General features: G+C 38.3%; 1 protein-coding gene across 1 annotated transcript in view; it reads right to left on the reverse strand.

Annotated features, from left to right (window-relative positions):
- GALNT17 (polypeptide N-acetylgalactosaminyltransferase 17) overlaps positions 1 to 20,513 on the reverse strand; it is a 449,443-nt gene that overhangs the window by 301,515 nt on the left and 127,415 nt on the right. The window lies entirely within an intron of this gene.

Consider the following 20,513-nt stretch of genomic DNA (forward strand, 5'->3'; position numbering starts at 1 on the left):
ACAGAGTTAGGAGTTAAGTTTGGAGAAGGGAGCTGGATTTGGAATTTGGGAACCTGGGTTCATATCCATATGATATTCATAATCTTTCAATTATTGCTTGAGTCCAGTAGTTAGAAGTAAATGGTTTTAGTAAACCATTCTGAGCAGTGATTCGTATCTTATTTCTAAAGGTATCTTTGTTCCTCACCTTCTTCATATGCCAAATGAAAGGTTTGAACTTGATGACTTCCAAGGACCCTACCAGTTCTGAAACTCAGATCCCTTTCTTGGCTTCAGTTTCCTCATCTGTAAATTAAGGGAGTTGGATTAAATGACCCTTAAGGGCTTTAGATATTTGCTCTGATGACTTCTGTTACAGCAAGCAAGAAACAATACCTCCACCCAAATACTAGCTCCCTTGAGGCAGATACCCCATGTAGGTCATAGTTTTGAAATGTGGTCAGAGAATGGGAAACCAGTCACAGAATGAATTCCTTCAGCTGGATGGCAAGCTCTGGTTATTTATGCTTGTTTCCTTTCTTTCTTTAGAGGAGTAATCACCCACAAGGTTAGGTATCCCCAGGAGGAAAATAGGTTGAATGAAAACTCCAAACAGAAAAGCCTGGATCACTGCAAGGTGGAAGGCATTTTGGCTTCACACCAAAGGAGCTGAATGCATATTTCTTTTAGAGTGAGTTTTAAGGGTGCCTGTCTCCAGTTCAGAGCTTAGTTGAATGGGTTTATTTAAATTTCATCTAAATGGCAAATGGAAATATGCAATCACAGATAAGGGGAGAAAATACACAAAACACTGCAATCCATGATAAGTAAAATGAAGCTTCTGTCATAAACCATTTCCCCCATCCACAACCATCCTTTCATATGGAAGACTTGACTGTCAAATGAACAGACTATTGGGCAATTTTTAACCCCATATTTTTTTTCTCCTCTTCTTAAGAAGAAAATGTTTATTAGCATCTGCCCAAGTACTTTTCCTTTCAGATTACCTTCCACCTACACTATACATGCTGGAGAAGGAAACAGCAAACCAATATTGTATCTTTGCCAAGAAAACCCCAAATGATGATGGAAAGCAGAGTACAACTAAAAAAAATGACTGAACAACAATTTTATAAATATCTTTATGTGTCGTAGTTGTGAATTCCTTAAGGGCATTTTTTTGCCTTTCTTTGTAACGCTTGTGCTCAACACAGATGATAAGGGAAAGAGGAAGATAGAAGAATAGATGAAGATAGATGATGATAATGATGATGATATAGATAGATAATGAATGGATTATGGATGGATGATGGATAGATAGATGAATGGATAGATAGATGGATTGATGGATGGATGGATGATGCATGGATGGATGGTTAAGGAAGAGAATAAATGAATAGATGACGATAATTATGGTGACTGATGAAAATGAAGATGCATAAGGGATGTGAATGGAAGGATGAGAAAAAATGGGGATGAGAAGAAGGGATAGATAAGATGGATAAATAGTTAAAGAATGGATAGATGATGAGAATGAGAATGGATGAAGAGAAGAATGGTAGAAGAACAGAAGAGTATGAAGGGGAGGATGGATGACACTGTGAATTAATAATGGTGTGAATGTGTAACAGTGTTGATGGAAGAGAAAGTAGACTGATGATAGGAGGTGAAGATGATGATGGGTAAGACTGAAGTTTTCTATCCAGTCCCTGAGAACTACACTGCAGATACAGAGTACACAAAAAACACTTCATATCTATAAAGAGCACTGTGATATAGTGAAAATCAGCCTTTAGAGTCAAGAAGGTCTGAGTTCAAATCTTGCCTTAAACATTAATGGGATGACTTTCATTAGACAGTGAGCTCCTTGAGGACAGGTATTATTTTTGTTTTCTTTGTTTCACCAGTACAATGCTTGTCCCATAGTAAGTTCTTAATAAATATTTCTAGAATTGTTTTATTGACTAATTGACTCTGAGAACATCATTTATTCTCTCAGGACCCTCAGTATCCTCATATGTAAAACCAGGAGTTTTGACTTGATGGCTTCAAGTTAGATCTGAACCTATGATCCTATCCTCCCTACCATCACTACAACTACCACCAACAGCCAACACCACCAGCACCAGCACCAACACCAACTGTATAATTTATATAGCATTTAAGGTTTGTAAAGTACTTGACATATATTATTTTATTTGATCCATACTGCTTCCATTTGAAAGGAGGGCACCAACCCCAACTGCCCTGCCCCCCCCATTTCCCCTTCAGAGCCAGCAAAAAAAAGCAGACACAGAGATCAGAAACCATGAGGAAAACATTTTCTTTGTAGAATGGAGTAGAGAATCAGTCACAGTTCCACTGAGATCACAGGCAAGAGAATGATTCTACTTGGCCAAAAGTCCTGACAATGAAAACAAGGCAGTTATAGAATGCCTCCCTCCCCCTGCTCTAATAAAGGAAGGAAGTTGGCCTTCAGAAAGACCTGAAGTTATCTGATGAGCAGGGAACTTGACATCCCTCTCAGACCATAACTTTGTTCTGCCTTTCAAAATTTCCTTCAGAGACATGGTCATTACAATCATCTCTATTAGGACAACCCTGGATCCAAGCCTCATCGCTTCCTAGTCTTTGACTGCCATGACTCATCTTTGCAGCCCTAACATAACTCATGGCCTGTATAATGTCCTCCATAAACTTATACAGGTAGATGTTGGCTCCCCAACTAGAATCAAGGCATTCTGAAAAATACTGGGCACTAAAAAAATACTTATTGATTGTCTCTTAATCAACTGGTGAATGGTTTATGATTTGTGGATAAACAGAATATTATTGCACCATTAGAAATTACAAAAGAGATTACATCAAAAAATTGCAGATGGTATTAGTTGATGCAAAGTGAAATGTGCAGAACTAGAAGGATGACTTTTATAAGAACAGCATCATTCTGGTTAAGAAAAAATAATTCTGAAAGTCTTAGGAAGTCTGAGGAATTACTGGCCAGATGGCCAGTGATAAAGTACATTATCCAACTCCTAACAGAGAAAGACTCAAGCTCCAAAAGAGATGGATATTTTTGTAGAGGATACCATGTGGATTTGCTTCATTTGACTTTCTTATCTACTACTCCCTTTTCTTTCTTTCTCCATTATTGGGTAGTGAAGGGTGTGAAGATGAAAGAGGAGGATAGCAATAGTGATATTTAAAAAAAGAACCATTGAAATAAGTTTAAAAATGCACAGAAAAGAACAGTACTTATAAAGGAAGTCCAGGCAAACAGGATAATTTTGAAAGTAATATGCTATTATAGATTTTTTAAAAGTCATTGGTATAAGGGCGGCTAGGTGGCGTAGTGGATAAAGCACCGGCCTTGGAGTCAGGAGTACCTGGGTTCAAATCCGGTCTCAGACATTTAATAATTACCTAGCTGTGTGGCCTTGGGCAAGCCACTTAACCCCATTTGCCTTACAAAAACCTAAAATAAAAGTCATTGGTATAGGGCAGTTAGGTGGCACAGTGCATAGAGCACCAGCCCTGGAGTCAGGAGGACCTGAGTTCAAATAAAACCTCAGACACTTAATGATTGCCTAGCTGTGTGAACCTGGGCAAGTCATTTAACCCCATTGCCCCTTAAAATAATAAAAAAAATTCTAAAAAAATGTCATTGGTATAAAACAAAGATTAATAATTTCATAAAGAATTCTTTTGGTGTCCTCTATATGACTTAGGCTCATAATTTTAAAAATTGCAATTCAAAAAAATTTGCATGCATATACACATACACACATATTTATATATTTGAATTTGTATTTCCAGTGCTGAGTTCTATGTTTGTATACATAGTAGTATTTCATGACTATAAATAAATAAAACAAAAATAAAAGACACAGTTATGTACAACCTTAGATAGGCATGTGCAAGACATATATAAATCAAATACAAGTTAATTTTGAAAGAGAAGATACCAGCTACTGGAGGAATCAAGCATACCTCATATTGTGTTTATTTTTTTTTTTTAGGTTTTTACAAGGCAAATGGGGTTAAGTGGCTTGCCCAAGGCCACACAGCTAAGTAATTATTAAGTGTCTGAGACCGGATTTGAACCCAGGTACTCCTGACACCAAGGCCGGTGCTTTATCCACTATGCCACCTAGCCGCCACCATATTGTGTTTATTCTTAAAGGAAACCAAGTTTCTAGGTGGGGAGGAGGAGTATTCCAGGTCCTAGATACAGATATGCAAAGATGTGACTCCCTAATACCACAGACCATATTCAAATTCTTCCTCCTAGCATTTAAGGTCCACTAGGATCCATTTCCAACCTAATAACTCCTCCTTCTCTCAGAATTCCCAGTCTTTTCCCACCACTGCCACTAAGACTATTTCCTCACAGTCTTCTGCATAGGTCATTCTCATTTCCATCTCCATGCTCTGGCTTTGCCTGCCTTCCCTTCTCTTTTCTCTCTATACAATTCCTCTTTCCTTCAGGGCCTGGCTCAAGTCCCACCTGCTCTATGGGGCCCTTCCCTTCCAATTCCAGCTCTCTTCTGTTCTCTTAACTCCCATTTTATTTCTCATCAATGCCACATAGTTTTACATCAACTTTTTCCCACTGAAAAAAAACTTTCTAGCTCATCCTGGCTCCCCAATGAGATTGAACAGCAGGGTCTTTCTGTGCTTTCCTTCTGTTCATAGCACTAGGCCTATAATACAGCTCATTGACCAATTTCTCCAATAATCTCAGCTAATCAACTCTATCATATCACTATTGTTATTGGCAGCATTCTGGTCCACTGAGAACCCAGAGCAGTTTTCCCCCTCTTCAAATGTTGGGGAAAGAAAGAATCAGACATTGAAGAGTTGGCATAATTTAGGGTCCTTTCTGTCTATACTTCCCCCTTCTACCCTCCTCCCTGCTTTTTTTCCACAAACCTCAAAAATGGACTTGGTGGCTTTCTTGAAAGCATGCAACTGAAAGAGCACTGAAGGAGCCTCCACCGGAATGAACAAGACTGACCTTCACTTTGACTCAGCTGCTGCAGTGGAAAGCTACTGATTCCTTCCCTGCTTTTCTCACTAGGAGTTGGGGGCAAGGATATTTCTTGATTCTAGTTTAAAGGGGTAGCTGTCAACTCCAAATCATCACTTGGGACAATGCAGTAGAACTGCATCTGAACTGGGTTTGCCTATCTTCCTCCCCCATGGGCCAATGTGCCAAAGAAGAATGAGGAGGAAAATGGGAAGTCCATTTGGCTTATTTTAAAATAGCACACTAATGGAAGTAAAGAAATTCATGCCAATGTTACTTAGGATGCACAAGGGAAAAAATCATCGCTAGAAGAAATTTTCTTTCTCTGTGGTATTTTTTACAGCAACATAAAGGACACCCACTTTGGGGACCACAAATAAAAACGATCACTGCCTATCATGGAGAGACAACAATATGCAATTCCCCCCCAAAAAAAGTTCATCAGAGCATCAGAAAAATCATTCATAAGGCTGAAAATCACCTGCAAAGATAAATCGAGGTGTCACCTCAACGCAACAGCACAAGAATCAAGTTCGTTATAATTTAGCTGATAAAAATTACCTTTGGAAAGCTGTACACACAGACACACACACACACACACACACAGAAACTTGCCCATTTCTGAGTCTTGACTAGAATGGGATGGGATTAGAACTTCCCAGAGTCCCCCAGAAGTGAGACTTGGACCCAAGTCTTCCTGGCTTCAAGGACATTCTTTGATCCATTATACCATGGTGCCTTCTCTAAGACCTTAGCACAGTAACTGCTATATAGCAATAAATGTTGGCTATCCAAGGGGATAGAGAGATAGGAGCACCTTTAGGGAATGTAAGCCTAGATCACCACCATCTGTTCTATCATGTTCTGCTGACTTAAACATCAAGACTAACCTTGAAAGATTAAAAAAAAGGAATAATTAAATTCAAGTTAGGAAATATCAATAACTACTGCAAAGCACTGTGGGACAGCATATCAGAAAATTTAAAATAAAACACCATCTCTGCTTCCAGGGACATACCATCTAATAGAGATTATGATATATTCACAAATTGCTATAATATAAAATTTAACTTAATTTAATTTTTAAAATATAAATTGTAATTAATAATGATGAACAATTAAGTATCAAATTTTAGTTTATAAAATGTTCTATGTACATTATCTAATTATAATATGGTAAGTGAATTTTGTTTTTGGACCAGATCTGTGATTTCCACTCATTCTGGTACAGATCTCCACCACCTCTCTCTCTTGGTCTACTGTAATATCCTTCCAATTGATTAACCTGACACATTTTTCTCCCCACTCCAATTCATCCTTTCATTCAGCAGTCAAAATGATTTCCTACTGTGTGAGACATAGAAACATAGAGTCGACTTCTGGCCAAGATGGCGGAGAGAAGACAGGCACAGTTCTAAAGTCTCCTGATCTCTTCCCCATCTATCACATGAAACAAACCTCTTAAAAGAATTCCGATCCAGAAAACCCAGAAAGAAAAGCCAGAAGAACAGCTACCTCAGGATTTGTCTCCCGCAGCAGCCCTGGATGAATCCGGGCGGGTGAGTCTGGGCTCCAAGGGAGGATCTGCCCCGGATCAGCCAGATTAACAGCTGAATTGGAACCGGGAGTCTGAGGGCCCCAGAGAGGACCTGCTGGATCAGCGGTGGGGCTGGACGAAAGGGGCTTGGGTCCGAGGGGAAGCAGCGGCACTGGTGTTGGTGCTGTCCCCCTGGAGCTCTGGGACCAGGGCTTCTCAGGTCTGAGAAACTCTGAGGGCATGTCTCCATTGCACAGAGGCTTCTCCTTAAACAAAGGCAAATTACTTCTGCCTCAGGCCCAGGTGTGTGAGCAAAAGAACCAGCCCAGCTGAAGAATGACCTCAGGCCAGGGTAAAGCCCACCATTGATTGAAGGCAAAAGAATTTAATAGCTCCAACTCCTGCCTTGGGCAAAGGGAGAAGGCCTCTCAACCAAGGTCACAGACACCCCAGAGAGAGCAACCATCACCTCCTACTGGCCAGCCAGAGAAACTGCACTCAGGAAAGCCTTCAGCAATCTCAAGCCCAGGTGAACCAGCCCCCCCCCCCCAACTCAAGGTCTTAGCATAATGAAGAAGGGTCAGCAGAAAGGCAGATCCATAGAAAAATTCCTGGAAGGGAAAGACCCCAACTCAGAGAGACCTGGAACCTCTGAGGAGAATACAATCTGGTCTCCAGCACAGAAAGACTTCCTTGAAGAAATAAGGTAGGAGCTTAAAAATTTGGGGGAGACAATTAATACCTTAGAAAGTACAATTGGACAAACACAAAAGGAGAATAAATCTCTCAGATCATCAATTGGACAATTACAAAATGAGAATAATTCTCTCAGATCCTCAAACAAGCAAATGCAAAAAGAAATTAATTCTCTCAAAACTTCAATTGGTCAAATGGAAAGCTCTTTCAAAAGTAGAATTGACCAATTGGAAAAGGAGTTGCAAAAGGTTAATGAAGAAAACTCCTCCCCCCAAAAAATAATGGAGTCTACAGAAACTAATGACTCCATGAGACAGCAAGAGTCAGTTAAACAAAATCAAAAAATAGAAAAAAATACAAGCAAATGTAAAATACCTCATCAACAAAACCACTGACCTTGAGAATAGATTGAGGAGGGGCAACCTGAAAAATTATAGGACTTTCTGAAAACACTGAAGAGAAAAAAAGCCTGGACTTAATATTACAGGATCTGGTGATGGAAAACTGCCCTGATATCATGGAATTGGAGGGCAAAGTAGTTATTGAAAGAGTACATTGATCCCCACCAGAAAAAGATCCTAAAATGAAAACACCAAGGAATGTTGCGGCCAAACTACAGAACTATCAGATAAAAGAGAAAATCCTGCAAGCAGCCAGAAAGAAACAATTTAAATATCAAGGAGCCACAATAAGGATCACGCAGGACCTGGCTGCATCAACTTTAAGGGATCGAAGGGCCTGGAATGAGCTATTTCGAAGAGCACGGGAGCTTGGAATGCAGCCAAGAATCTACTTTCCTGCAAAGCTGAGCCTTCTCTTCCAGGGAAAAATATGGACATTTAACAAAATGGAAGAATTCCAAAAATTTCTGATGAAAAGACCAGAGCTAAACAGAAAATTTGTACATCAAACAGAAGGTTCAAGAGACACATGAAAAGGTAAAAAAAAGGGGGGGGCGTGTTGTAAAAGGGAAAAAAAAGGCAATCCAGTAAGTTGAAACTGGCTATATCCCAGCATGAGGGAAAAACGATTCTTATAAATCTTGAGAATTGTAACACTAACAGAGAGAATACACCTAGCCAGAAATGATGGACATTCATAACCTATCCATGAGACTACTATCCAGTGGGATGTAACTGGCTTTAACCCCACTTGGGAGAAAGACTCTAATAACTCTCAGGAATTTTGACTCTATTCGACAGAATGTACAGAACTAGAAGGGACAGACACTCAGAATTTTCTATGACTTAGACAGAAGGATCTAAAAAAAAAAACACTACCGCCCTAAAAAGGGGGACAGGAAAGAGATGGGAGGAGGGAGGGGATTGAATGGGGTAAATCTCATTACACTAAGAGGTACAAAAAGCCTATGGTAATAGTGGGGAAGAAGGGAGCAGAGGAGAAACACCTGAATCTTCTTCTCATCAGATTTGACTTAAAGTCAACCTACACATACTCAGTTAACTTATAAAACATCTAACCTTTCAAGTATTAAAAGGGGAAAAGGGGAAAAGGGGAGGGGGGATGAAGAAAGGGAAGGGGAGTGGGGGAAATAAGGGGAAATAACAAAAGGAAGGGAAGGGAAAAGGGAAAGGGGAAAGAAAGGGAAGGGTGTGATATAGGAGGGCAAAAACACTGAAGGGGGTGGTTTTCAGAAACAAAAGACTGGGGAATATAAATAAAAGAGGGGAAAGGGGGAAAAATACAGAGGGAAGATAGCACGGAGGGCAATAAAGAATTAGTAATCATAACCTTGAATGTGAATGGGATGAACTCTCCCTTAAACTGTAAGCAAATAGCAGAGTGGATTAAAAACCAGAATCCTACAATATGCTGCTTACAAGAAACTCATTTGAAGCAGAGACATACATATAGAGTAAAGGTAAAAGGTTGGAGCAAAATATATTTTGCTTCAGCTGAAGTAAAAAAAGCAGGAGTAGCAATCCTTATCTCAGACAAAGCAGCAGCAAAAATAGATAGCATTAAAAGAGATAAGGAAGGAAACTTTATCCTCCTAAAAGGTACCATAGACAATAAAGTCATTCCAATATTGAATATATATGCACCCAGTGGGACAGCACCCAAATTCTTAGAGGAGAAGCTGAAAGAATTACAGGAAGACATAGACAGCAAAACTCTACTAGTGGGAGACCTCAACCTCCCACTATCAGATCTAGATAAATCAAATCATAAAACAAACAAGAAAGAAATTAGGGAGGTAAATAGATTGTTAGAAAAATTAGATATGGTAGACTTATGGAGGAAACTGAATGGGGATAGGAAGGAATATACCTTTTTCTCTGCAGTACATGGAACTTATACAAAAATTGACCATGTACTAGGACATAAAAACCTAATGATCAACTGCAGAAAGGCAGAAATAGTGAATACACCTTTCTCAGATCACAATGCAATAAAAGCTATATGCAATACTGGGCCAAGGAGATATAGACCCAGAACAAATTGGAAACAGAATAACCTCATTTTAAAAAATGAGTGGACCAAAAAACAAATTATAGAAAGAATTAACCATTTTATCCTAGATAATGATAATAATGAAACAACATACCAAAACCTATGGGATTCATTCAAAGCAACTCTCAGGGGATATATTATAGCTCTAAATGCTTATATGAATAAATTAGAGAAAGAGGAAATCAGTGAACTAAACATGCAACTAAAAAAATTAGAGAAAGAACAAATCCAAAATCCCCAATTAAGTACCAAATTAGGAATTCTAAAAATTAAAGGAGAAATTAATAAAATTGAAAGCAAAGAAACTATTGAATTAATAAATAAAACCAAAAGTTGGTATTATGAAAAAACCAATAAAATTGATAAACCTCTAGTCAATTTGATTAAAAAAAAGAAAGAAGAAAACCAAATTGCTAGTATCATAAATGAAAAAGGTGAACTCATCACCAAATGAGGAGGAAATTAAAGTAATAATTTGAAACTATTTTGCCCAACTCTATGCCAATAAATTTGATAATCTAAGTGAAATGGATGAATATTTACAAAAATATAAGTTGCCCAAGTTAAATGAAAAAGAGATTAAATACCTAAACAACCCTATCTCAGAAAAAGAAATTCAGCAAGCCATTACTGAACTCCCTAAAAAAAAAAATCTCCAGGGCCTGATGGACTCACTAGTGAATTCTACCAAACATTTAAGGAACAATTGGTTCCAATCCTATATAAACTCTTTGGAAAAATAGGGAAAGATGGAACTCTGCCTAACTCTTTCTACGAAACCAATATGGTACTGTTACCTAAACCAGGAAGTGTTAAAACAGAGAAAGAAAATTATAGACCTATCTCCCTGATGAATATAGATGCAAAAATCCTAAATAAAATCTTAGCAAAACGACTACCACAAGTCATCACTAGGATAATACATTATGATCAAGTAGGATTTATTCCAGGAATGCAGGGTTGGTTCAATATTAGGAAAACTGTTATTATACTCAATTATATCAACAACAAACCTATCAGGAATCATATGATCATATCAATAGATGCTGAAAAAGCTTTTGACAAAATACAGCATCCATTCCTATTAAAAACACTAGAGAGTGTAGGAATAAATGGACTGCTCCTTAAAATAATTAGCAGTATCTATCTGAAACCATCAACAAGCATTATACTCAATGGGGAGAGGCTAGAGGCATTCCCAATAAGATCAGGGGTGAAACAAGGGTGCCCATTATCACCACTACTATTTAATATTGTATTAGAAATGTTAGCATCAGCAATTAGAGAAGAAAAAGAAATTAAAGGAATTAGAATTGGGAAGGAAGAGACAAAGCTTTCACTCTTCGCAGATGACATGATGGTCTACCTAGAGAATCCCAAGAAATCATTTAAAAAACTACTGGAAACAATTAGCAATTTTAGCAAAGTTGCGGGTTATAAAATAAACCCCCATAAATCCTCAACTTTTCTATATATGTCTAGCAAGAAACAGCAGGAAGAGCTACAAAGAGAAATCCCATTCAAAGTAACCTCAGACAATATAAAATATTTGGGAGTCTATTTGCCAAGACAGACTCACAATCTTTTTGAAAACAATTATAAAACACTACTCACACAAATTAAATTAGATTTAAATAACTGGGCAAATATCAACTGCTCATGGATAGGTAGAGCTAATATAATAAAAATGACAATTCTACCAAAACTAAACTATCTGTTTAGTGCCCTACCAATCAAAATTCCAAAAAATTACTTTAATGAGTTAGAAAAAATTGTAAGTAAATTCATATGGAGAAATAAAAAGTCAAGAATTGCCAGGAGCTTAATGAAAAAAGTGCAAAAGAAGGTGGCTTAGCCCTACCTGATCTAAAATTATATTATAAAGTATCAGTCATCAGAACTGTTTGGTACTGGCTAAGAAATAGAGTGGTGGACCAGTGGAATAGACTAGGTGTAAAAGCAGGAGATGATTATAGTAAGCTGCTGTTTGATAAACCCAAAGAGTCTGGCCATTGGGATAAAAATTCCCTCTTTGATAAAAATTGCTGGGAAAATTGGAAATTAGTATGGAAGAAACTTAGATTAAACCAACACCTCACACCCTTTACCAAGATAAGATCCAAATGGTTACAGGACATAGACATAAAAAACAATACTATAAGCAAATTAGAAGATCAAGGACTAGTCTACCTGTCAGATCCATGGAAAGGGAAGCAGTTTATGACTAAGGAAGAGTTGGAGAACATCACCAAAATCCAATTCAATGATTTCGATTACATTAAATTAAAAAATTTTTGCACAGATAAAACCAATGTAACCAAGATCAAAAGAAATGTAGTAAATTGGGAAACAATCTTTACAACTAATGATTCTGACAAAGGACTCATTTCCAAAATATACAGCGAACTGAGTCATACTTTTAAAATAAAATGCCACTCCCCAATTGACAAATGGTCAAAGGATATGCAAAGGCAATTTACAGATGAGGAGATCAAAGTAATCTATAGCCATATGAAAAAATGCTCTAAATCATTATTAGAGAAATGCAAATTAAAGCTTCTCTGAGGTACCACCTCACACCTCTCAGATTGGCCAGTATGACCAGGAAGGATAATGATCATTGTTGGAAGGGATGTGGGAAATCTGGGACACTATTACACTGTTGGTGCAGCTGTGAACTCATCGAACCCTTCTGGAGAGCTATTTGGAACTATGCCCAAAAGGCAACAAAAATGTGCATACCCTTTGACCCAGCAAAACCATTACTGGGTCTATACCCTGAAGAGATGAGGAAAAAGGGTAAAAACATTACTTGTACAAAAATATTTATAGCAGCCCTGTTTGTGGTGGCTAAGAATTGGAAATCCAGTAAATGTCCTTCAATTGGGGAATGGCTTAGCAAACTGTGGTATATGTATGTCATGGAACACTATTGTTCTATTAGAAACCAGGAGGGATGGGATTTCAGGGAAACCTGGAGGGATTTGCATGAACTGATGCTGAGTGAGATGAGCAGAACTAGAAAAACACCGTACACCCTAACAGCAACATGGGAGTGATGTTCAACCTTGAAGGACTTGTTCATTCCATCAGGGCAACAATCGGGAACAATTTTGGGCTGTCTGCAAAGGAGAATACCATCTGTATCCAGATAAGGAGCTGTGGAGTTTGAACAAAGTGCAAGGACTATTCCCTTTAATTTAGGGGAAAAAAACAGATAGTTTATTGTCTGATCTTGTTACCTCTTAGACTTCTCTTCTCTTTAAGGAAATGATTTCTCTCTCATCACACCCAATTTAGAACAAGGTACAACATGGAAACAAAGTAAAGACTGACAGAGTGCTCTCTGGGGGGGGGGAAGCAAGATTGGGGGGAAATATAAAACTCAAATAATACCTTTAATAAAAAGAAATTTAAATTAAAAAAAGAAATTTAAAAAAAGAATAAATACCTATAAATCACCAAAAAAGAAACATAGAGTCCTCATTTTCCAGATGAGGAAACTGAGTCTCAGAGAGGTTCAGGGTAACAGGACTATTAAGAGTCCATGATGAAATTAGAATCTAGGTCTTCCTGGCTCTCATCCCATTACTTCAAGTAAAGTGAAACACCATGCTGCTTTTAAAAAGATCTAATTCGATAAACTCCCTGTTATGACCAAGACCAAATATAGTCTTCTATTTGACATTTAAAGCCCTCCCCAGCCTCATTCCTTTCTCCTTTTCATTTTACTCCCCTTTAAACATCAGATACTCTGATTCACTGATTCATTTGTCATTCCTCAGAAATGGCATTCCCATCCAACTCCTTCTTTCTAAGAGCTATACATCATGCCTGGAATTCTTTCCTCATTCTTAGAATTACAGCTCCCTTCCAGATTCTCCTCCAATTCCAGCTTCTGAGGAGGCATTCCCTGGCCCATCCCTTCTATGTAGTCCCTATGTTCTTTGATAGACATTATTATCTACCCAGCATCTCGCCCATTAGACTATAAGTCCCTTGAAGACCGGATCAGTGATTGATTTGTCCTTTCCCTCAATGCTTAGCATAGTGCCTAGAAATAGTGGTTAGATGTTTATCTGACAGATTTACAGTTTCAGAGCACCAGAAGCTTGTGATTTGTTCAGGGTCAACAGGGCATGCATGTGACAGACTGAATTTCTGGCTTTGAGGTCACCCTCCTGAGGACATTAGATCTCTACATTATCTCATTAAGCTATTTTAAGCGCCTTCATTGATGATATTTGTCCTTTGTTCTCAAAGAGGACCATGACATCATGGAGAGGATGCTATGACATGCACATGAACTGAATTTGAGTGAGGGAGAACTGTGCTAAGTCACCATCCTCACTTTCTCCTCCAGAGCCATCTCAGTCCAGTGTTCAGATATGGATCAGGATGACTGGAGATGGCCCTTAAGGCCAATATGGAAGAGATCTAAGTCTAACTTATTTTGTGTGACCTGGTCTTCTGTCCTTAAACTCTTAGTGTCTTTGAACCATTCTCTAAGTTGCAAAAGGGATGCTGATTTGGAAGGGTACATAGAAATTCTTCACCTGGAGGTCCTGATGAAAAAGGAAAGGAAAATGATGCCATAAAATTTCAGGAAAGGAGAGATCACCTCCAGATTGCAAATCAGAGAAGCCTTCCATTTTGGAAGGGGGAAAAATTTCAACAGGAAAGAAGTTCATTCCAAAGAGAGGAGATGGTATAAGCAAAGATGCTGAGACAATAACAATAATAATAGATGACATTTACATAGCACTTTAAACTTTGCAAAGTAGTGACTAAATAGCAAACTTTTAGAGAACAGAGAATAAATAATCTGACTGGACAGGAGAGAGTAATGTGTGATAAGATTGAAGGCAGAGTTGAAGGCAGTCAGTGAAGGATGTTAAAATCTTTCAGATTCAGGAGTTTGGTCTTTAACTTTGCCATCAGTGGGGAACAGTGGAGCGACATGATCAGAAGTGGACTCAGAAGGATTCATCTTGCAGTGGCATGAAGGGTGGGCTCCATGAGGGAGTTACCAGAAGTGGGGAGTCTATTGCAATGGAAAGGAAGACCTAACCAAGATTTCAACTCAGTCATGGCAGTTGTGATGAGGAGGGAAGCTAGGGTAGAGATATAATTCACAATCTACTGATTGAATGTCAGGAGAAAGGGTATTTAATATTCAAAGACCAAAGATGATTCCAAAGTTTGAGTCTGATGGAAAATGATAGTATCATTTATAGAAATATGGTGGAGTAGAAGGGTCACTGGTGTTGGAGTCAGAAGACTACCTGCTGGATTCAAATCCCAACTCTGACATCATATGTGAGTCTGGCCAAGTCACTTTCACTCCCATGGGACTCAATTTCCTCAAATGGAAAAATGAGGAGTTTAGAGAATGGTTCTGAGGTCCCTTTGAGCTCTATGCCTATGATCTTCTGAAAGTTCATGCTATCTCTCAGAAAAATAGACAACATTGCAATAGAAGAAATGCAGAGCTCATAATGGGCCCAAACCAGGGCCAAATCATCCAAACAACCTGGCCCAGCTTTGGGAGGGTACCATACACATAAGCAGGCTCTTCTGCTTAAAAGGTATTTTCAAAAACATTCTTTTTTCCCTAAGGAAACTGTTCTTTGTTTGAAGGTCAAAGGCAGAAGCTGTGTCTATTCTAAGAAAAAGAGAAAATAAGATGGGGCTTAGGTAGGCGGCAACACTCCTTTAAAGACTTCCCACTGAGCATAAGGGGAGATCCAAAAAGGAGTTATAATGTTCTTTGACAACGTCCCCAAGCTAGGAGAGAATCAGGGATCTGTCCAACAAATCTCCTTTACTCTGGTATTGGAAGTAAACACCATCAATTATCTTAGTTACTATTACTATTCATCAATTCCATGATTTCATAGATCCATCAATAAATATTCATGAGATGAGACACACACACACACACACACACACACACACACATATGAAAAGAGAGAGGGGGACTACATCTAAAATAAATACAAGGGTATTTGGGGAGGGAGGTATCATGGGGAATGAAGCAATGTCTTCAGTACTAATAATTATTGTATGAAAAAATAAATTCACAGTTCAAGTGAATCTGGTGAATCTGAGTCTAACACATTATAAGAACCCAGGTCTGGTTTGATGGGCATCTTGGACCACCATGGCTATCTCTGATTAGTATGTATGCTCAAGGAGTCACATCATTACAGGGAAGTAGCTTAAATAAGACCCACAAAAGCAGAGTTGGACAGTACACTAATCTAGAACAAATGGATGGGACCTATTCAAGGACTAGGCAAACCTTGTGCCTTAGCCAGGCACCCTTTCTGACATGATAGAGAGAAAGCTGACCAAGGTGGGCAGAGAGACACAGTAACAATGAGAGAGAGAGCATGGACCAAAAATTCTGGTGATGAGCAATCCATTCCCCTGAAAAGCTACCCAGAGCAAGCCCTGCCTTCCTCAGGCATCAGTATAAAACTAGAAATATTTTTCTGCCATTTTTAGGTGGCTTTGATTTAAATGGCAATGAGGTGCATTAGAATGACATTGGAATGAGAGAGAGACCTGGATTGAAATCTTGAACTCAGACACCAACTCTGTAAGCCAGAGGAAGTCACTAAATTGATCTCTTCCTTACTTTTCTTATCTATGTAATAAGGAGGTTGGAGCAGATGAGATTTGAAGGTCCCATCTAGCTGTAAATCTATGATCTCCTTTTCCTAATCCCTCACCACTTCTTCCCTGCATGACTTTGTTACTCAACTACTCTAGACCTCAGTTTCCTCCTGTGTAAAATGCTATAATTAAATGACATATCTCTAAGGTCTCTTCCAGTGCTAAATCTGTGATCATATAGCAAAATAAATTGAACTACTCCATCAATGTCCACTGCCCCATTCTCCCACCATACATGACTGATCTTTAAGACTTTTAGTTGCCAGGAAGTAAGCAATTACATACTATTGATAGTGATATCCTGGCAAGATCGAAAATTTAAAGAAAATGGATGATTACTCACAAAAAGTTAAGATGTACCACTTAAATAAACATAAAAGAGAAATCTCAAACTACTCAATCTCAGGAGATGAAACTGAACAATTTATTAGGTAAATATCAAAGGAGAAAAAATAATCCAACTCTATCCTTAGTAATTTATAGATAAAAATCTATCAATTTAATTAATTTATTAATTTAATAAATAAGTTGATGAATTTAATAATATTTAATAATAAATTAATTTAATTAATTTAAGAGAGAAAGTAACATTCATTAGCATAAATGAGTCTCAAAAATTGAAAAACTCAACCATACTTCTGTTAAAGGTCAAATAGGGTCCTAATTATCTAACTGAGTAAGAGTGCCATCACCTAGTATGATAATACAGTTTAAACCCTGGGTTTTGCATCCACCTGGTTGCCCTGTCCTTAAGAATTTCTGGACCTTCTCCTTCACCCAGTTGAATTCTATTATATATATGCTACATTCCCCAATTAGAGCACAAACTCTTAACAGGGACTGTATTTTATTCTATTTATATTCCCAGATTCAGTATAACTTTATACAGAATTACCTGTTCATTCACTTGGTTTTTACCATTCTCTCTGAACCAGATTCAAGTTTTTCTCTCAGTTTAACTTCTCCCCATTCTACTCCAATCCTTTTTTCAGGTTAAGATCAGAGGCATCAGGGAGTCCCCCCCCCCTCCAGGAATGAGGAGAACAGCTGAAGAGGTGGTAGCAGCATCTGGGTGAGCATGGACATTTTGCCAAAGACAAGAGGACTCAGTATCTTTGACAATGATGAGTTGCTGTAATCAAGGGGTAGCTGAAGGTGAGTGGTACCAGGGACCACTGAATCCTCAAACAAATATTTACTATTATAGTTGTTCAGGTGTTTCAGTCATATTGGATTCTTTGTGACCCTCTCTGGGGTTATCTTGGTAGAGATACTTTCTCCATGTTGTGACAGATGAGAAAACTGAGGCAAACAGAGTTAAGTGACTTGCCTAGGATCACATAGTTAATAAGTGTTTGAGGTCAGATTTGCATTCACAATATGAACACCTCCTTAAAAAGAAGGACTGATAAACAAGTTCAGTCAAAATGATCATTCAGAACCAGCCCAATCTCATCTATGGATTCTCTGAGATTCTAGCTATACTGAAAGTTCCACCTGGAAGCAGGATACATCTCTAAGCATGACTCTCAACCAGGATAGAAAGATTCTATGGGACTTGAGGACTTTGGAAATATTTGCATGGAAAGGAAACGAAGGCTACAAGTTTGTCTATGTCTTGTTCCCTTGGTTCAAACCTTTGTTGCTCAAAAAAGAAGGGAAATGTAAAACCAAATCTCTGCTCTACTCTTAGACTGGGTCAAGATACATCAACCAGCTTGGGAAAGGGACAAATACCTATAGGATAGTCACAGGCCCTTTGAAAATACCAAAGACAATAGGATTCTCTAAAACATATAAACAGATACAAAAAAACATACTAATCAATCACTAAACATTTAATAAGCAGCTATTTAGTACTAGTCATCATGCTAAACAAAAAAACACAATGGAGCAGCTAGGTGGCGCTGCAATAGAGCACTGACCATGGAGTCAGGAGGACCTGAGTTCAAATCCAGCCTCAGACACTTGACAGTTAACGAGTTGGGGGATACTAGGCAAGTCACTTAACCCCAACGGCCTCCCCAAAATATAAATATAAAACAAGGTAATGATATGCAAGTTCACATTTTATTGGGAGAGGCATATGATCACAGCGAAGGAAGGAAATCCCAGTTCAAGCATCCTTAGACTAGGAAAGGACATTTTTACTTGGAGGGAACAAAGAGAAGGAAAGAAGGTGGCAGTTCCTGAATGGAGCCATCCTCTGGGGTCATTCCTAAAACCTTTCAACTGGCCTAATTTTTTTCTGACTTCAATCTCTTTTCCTTCCCTTTCGTCATTCATATTGCTACCATATGAATCTTCTAGGGTAAAGATCTGGGAATGGGGGTCATTAGCAGATGGTGTACTAGATTTGAGATCAAGAATGCCTGAATTTGAATCCTGCCTGAGGTGTCCTCTAACTGTGTAATGTGAAGCTGGTTATTCAGCCTCTCTATACTTCAATTTCCTCATCTCTAAAACGAGGGATTGGGACTCAAAAGTTTCTCAGTTTCCTTAGAGCCATTCTATCACCCTTTGATTCCCCTGTTTAGAATAACTACCACTTGATCATCAGAACTGGTTACTGACCTGTTATTTCACAGGATTCAGCATAGTTGATTATCTCTCCAGATCTAACAAAAGACTTCTACTTTCTACCTTCCCAGACTGAGGGCAATGTGAAGATAGGAAGAGCATGAGAAGGATCTAAAATTAGCAACTGAGCCAAGACAAACTCCAAAGAACTAACTCCAATCCCAAGAATAACTCCTTGTAAAACAATTCTTCCTAGCCACATTCCTGACTATGCAGATTGATCTTACTAAGAATAACCAGGGAAATAATACTTGAAAATTAAATATGTCAGACAACATGTTTATGAAATGTCAAAAAGAATCCCAGGTTGTCCCAGGAGTCAGGAAACCTGGATTCTAATCCCAAATTTACCAAGGACATATTTACATGATCATAAGTAAACAATCTATAACATGATTTTCTTGTATGTAGTAAAGTTAGAGCTTACAATACCAAGAACCACTCACTCTCCAAGAGATGTGATAAGAACAAGTTTCAAAAGATTCACAAACTATAAATAATTCCATGAAAACCAGAATAGCAGAGTATCTTGGTTCACATTGAACTAGGAGCCAGAAGGATCTGAGTTCAAATTCTGCCTCAGACACTTATTAGGTCTGTGTCCCTGGCCAAATTATTTAAGTTCTCTATGCCTCAGTTTCATTTGGTCTCAATGACCTTTAGGTCTATTATAATAAATAATCCTACGACTTCGTGCTCTGAATGACTAATAGTATAGAAAAGCAAGATGGAAACAATCATTATCGGAGGATCTGTGACAAAGCAGGCACATTCAAGTGGCATCAGTGAACCTGAAAAATGGCCAATTTGGAATCATGAAAGAAAAGTGACTAACCTGTCTGCCCAGCAAATGGACATGTGCCTTTAAGATATGGAACAAAGGAAGGAAGGAAGGAAGGAAGGAAGGAAGGAAGGAAGGAAGGAAGGAAGGAAGGAAGGAAGGAAGGAAGGAAGGAAGGAAGGAAGGGAGGGAGGGAGGGAGGAAGGGAGGGAGGGAAGGAAGGAAGGAAAATTAAGAAGAGCCTCACAAATATTAACTTAACCATAGTATTCTATCTGGTAGCAAAGAAGTGTAAATAAAGTGAATACCCATTAACTGCTGGTGAAAATAAACTATGATATGTGAATGAAATGGAATATTTGAACTTGAAAAATGGACTATTTTATGATCATTTTAGATGACTAAAATATAGAAGAAAAACATGAACTGTTTGATATAAAATGAAATGAGGAGTATCAAAAGAACTATTTTTACAATAACCATAATAAGGCAAATCAAAAGATAAATCAAAAAATAAGAGATCACTAGGTTAAGATCATTACTCCCTAGGTAGATTTGGACTAGTTTCTCTATAAAAGGTGACAAAGCTGCCCCCCAGGAGATCAATAATCAAAATACACTTCCCTTGAACCAGATTCCTGTTGACCTCTGACTATAATGTTGCACCTTCCCAGTAGTATAAAGAGACCCACCCATATAGAGTCAGATCCATCGGAACTTGGTAGGTGTTCTAAGTTCAGCCAAGTCACCACATC

The sequence above is a fragment of the Macrotis lagotis genome, chromosome 5, assembly GCF_037893015.1.
Source record: "Macrotis lagotis isolate mMagLag1 chromosome 5, bilby.v1.9.chrom.fasta, whole genome shotgun sequence".
Taxonomy (NCBI): Eukaryota; Metazoa; Chordata; class Mammalia; order Peramelemorphia; family Peramelidae; genus Macrotis; species Macrotis lagotis.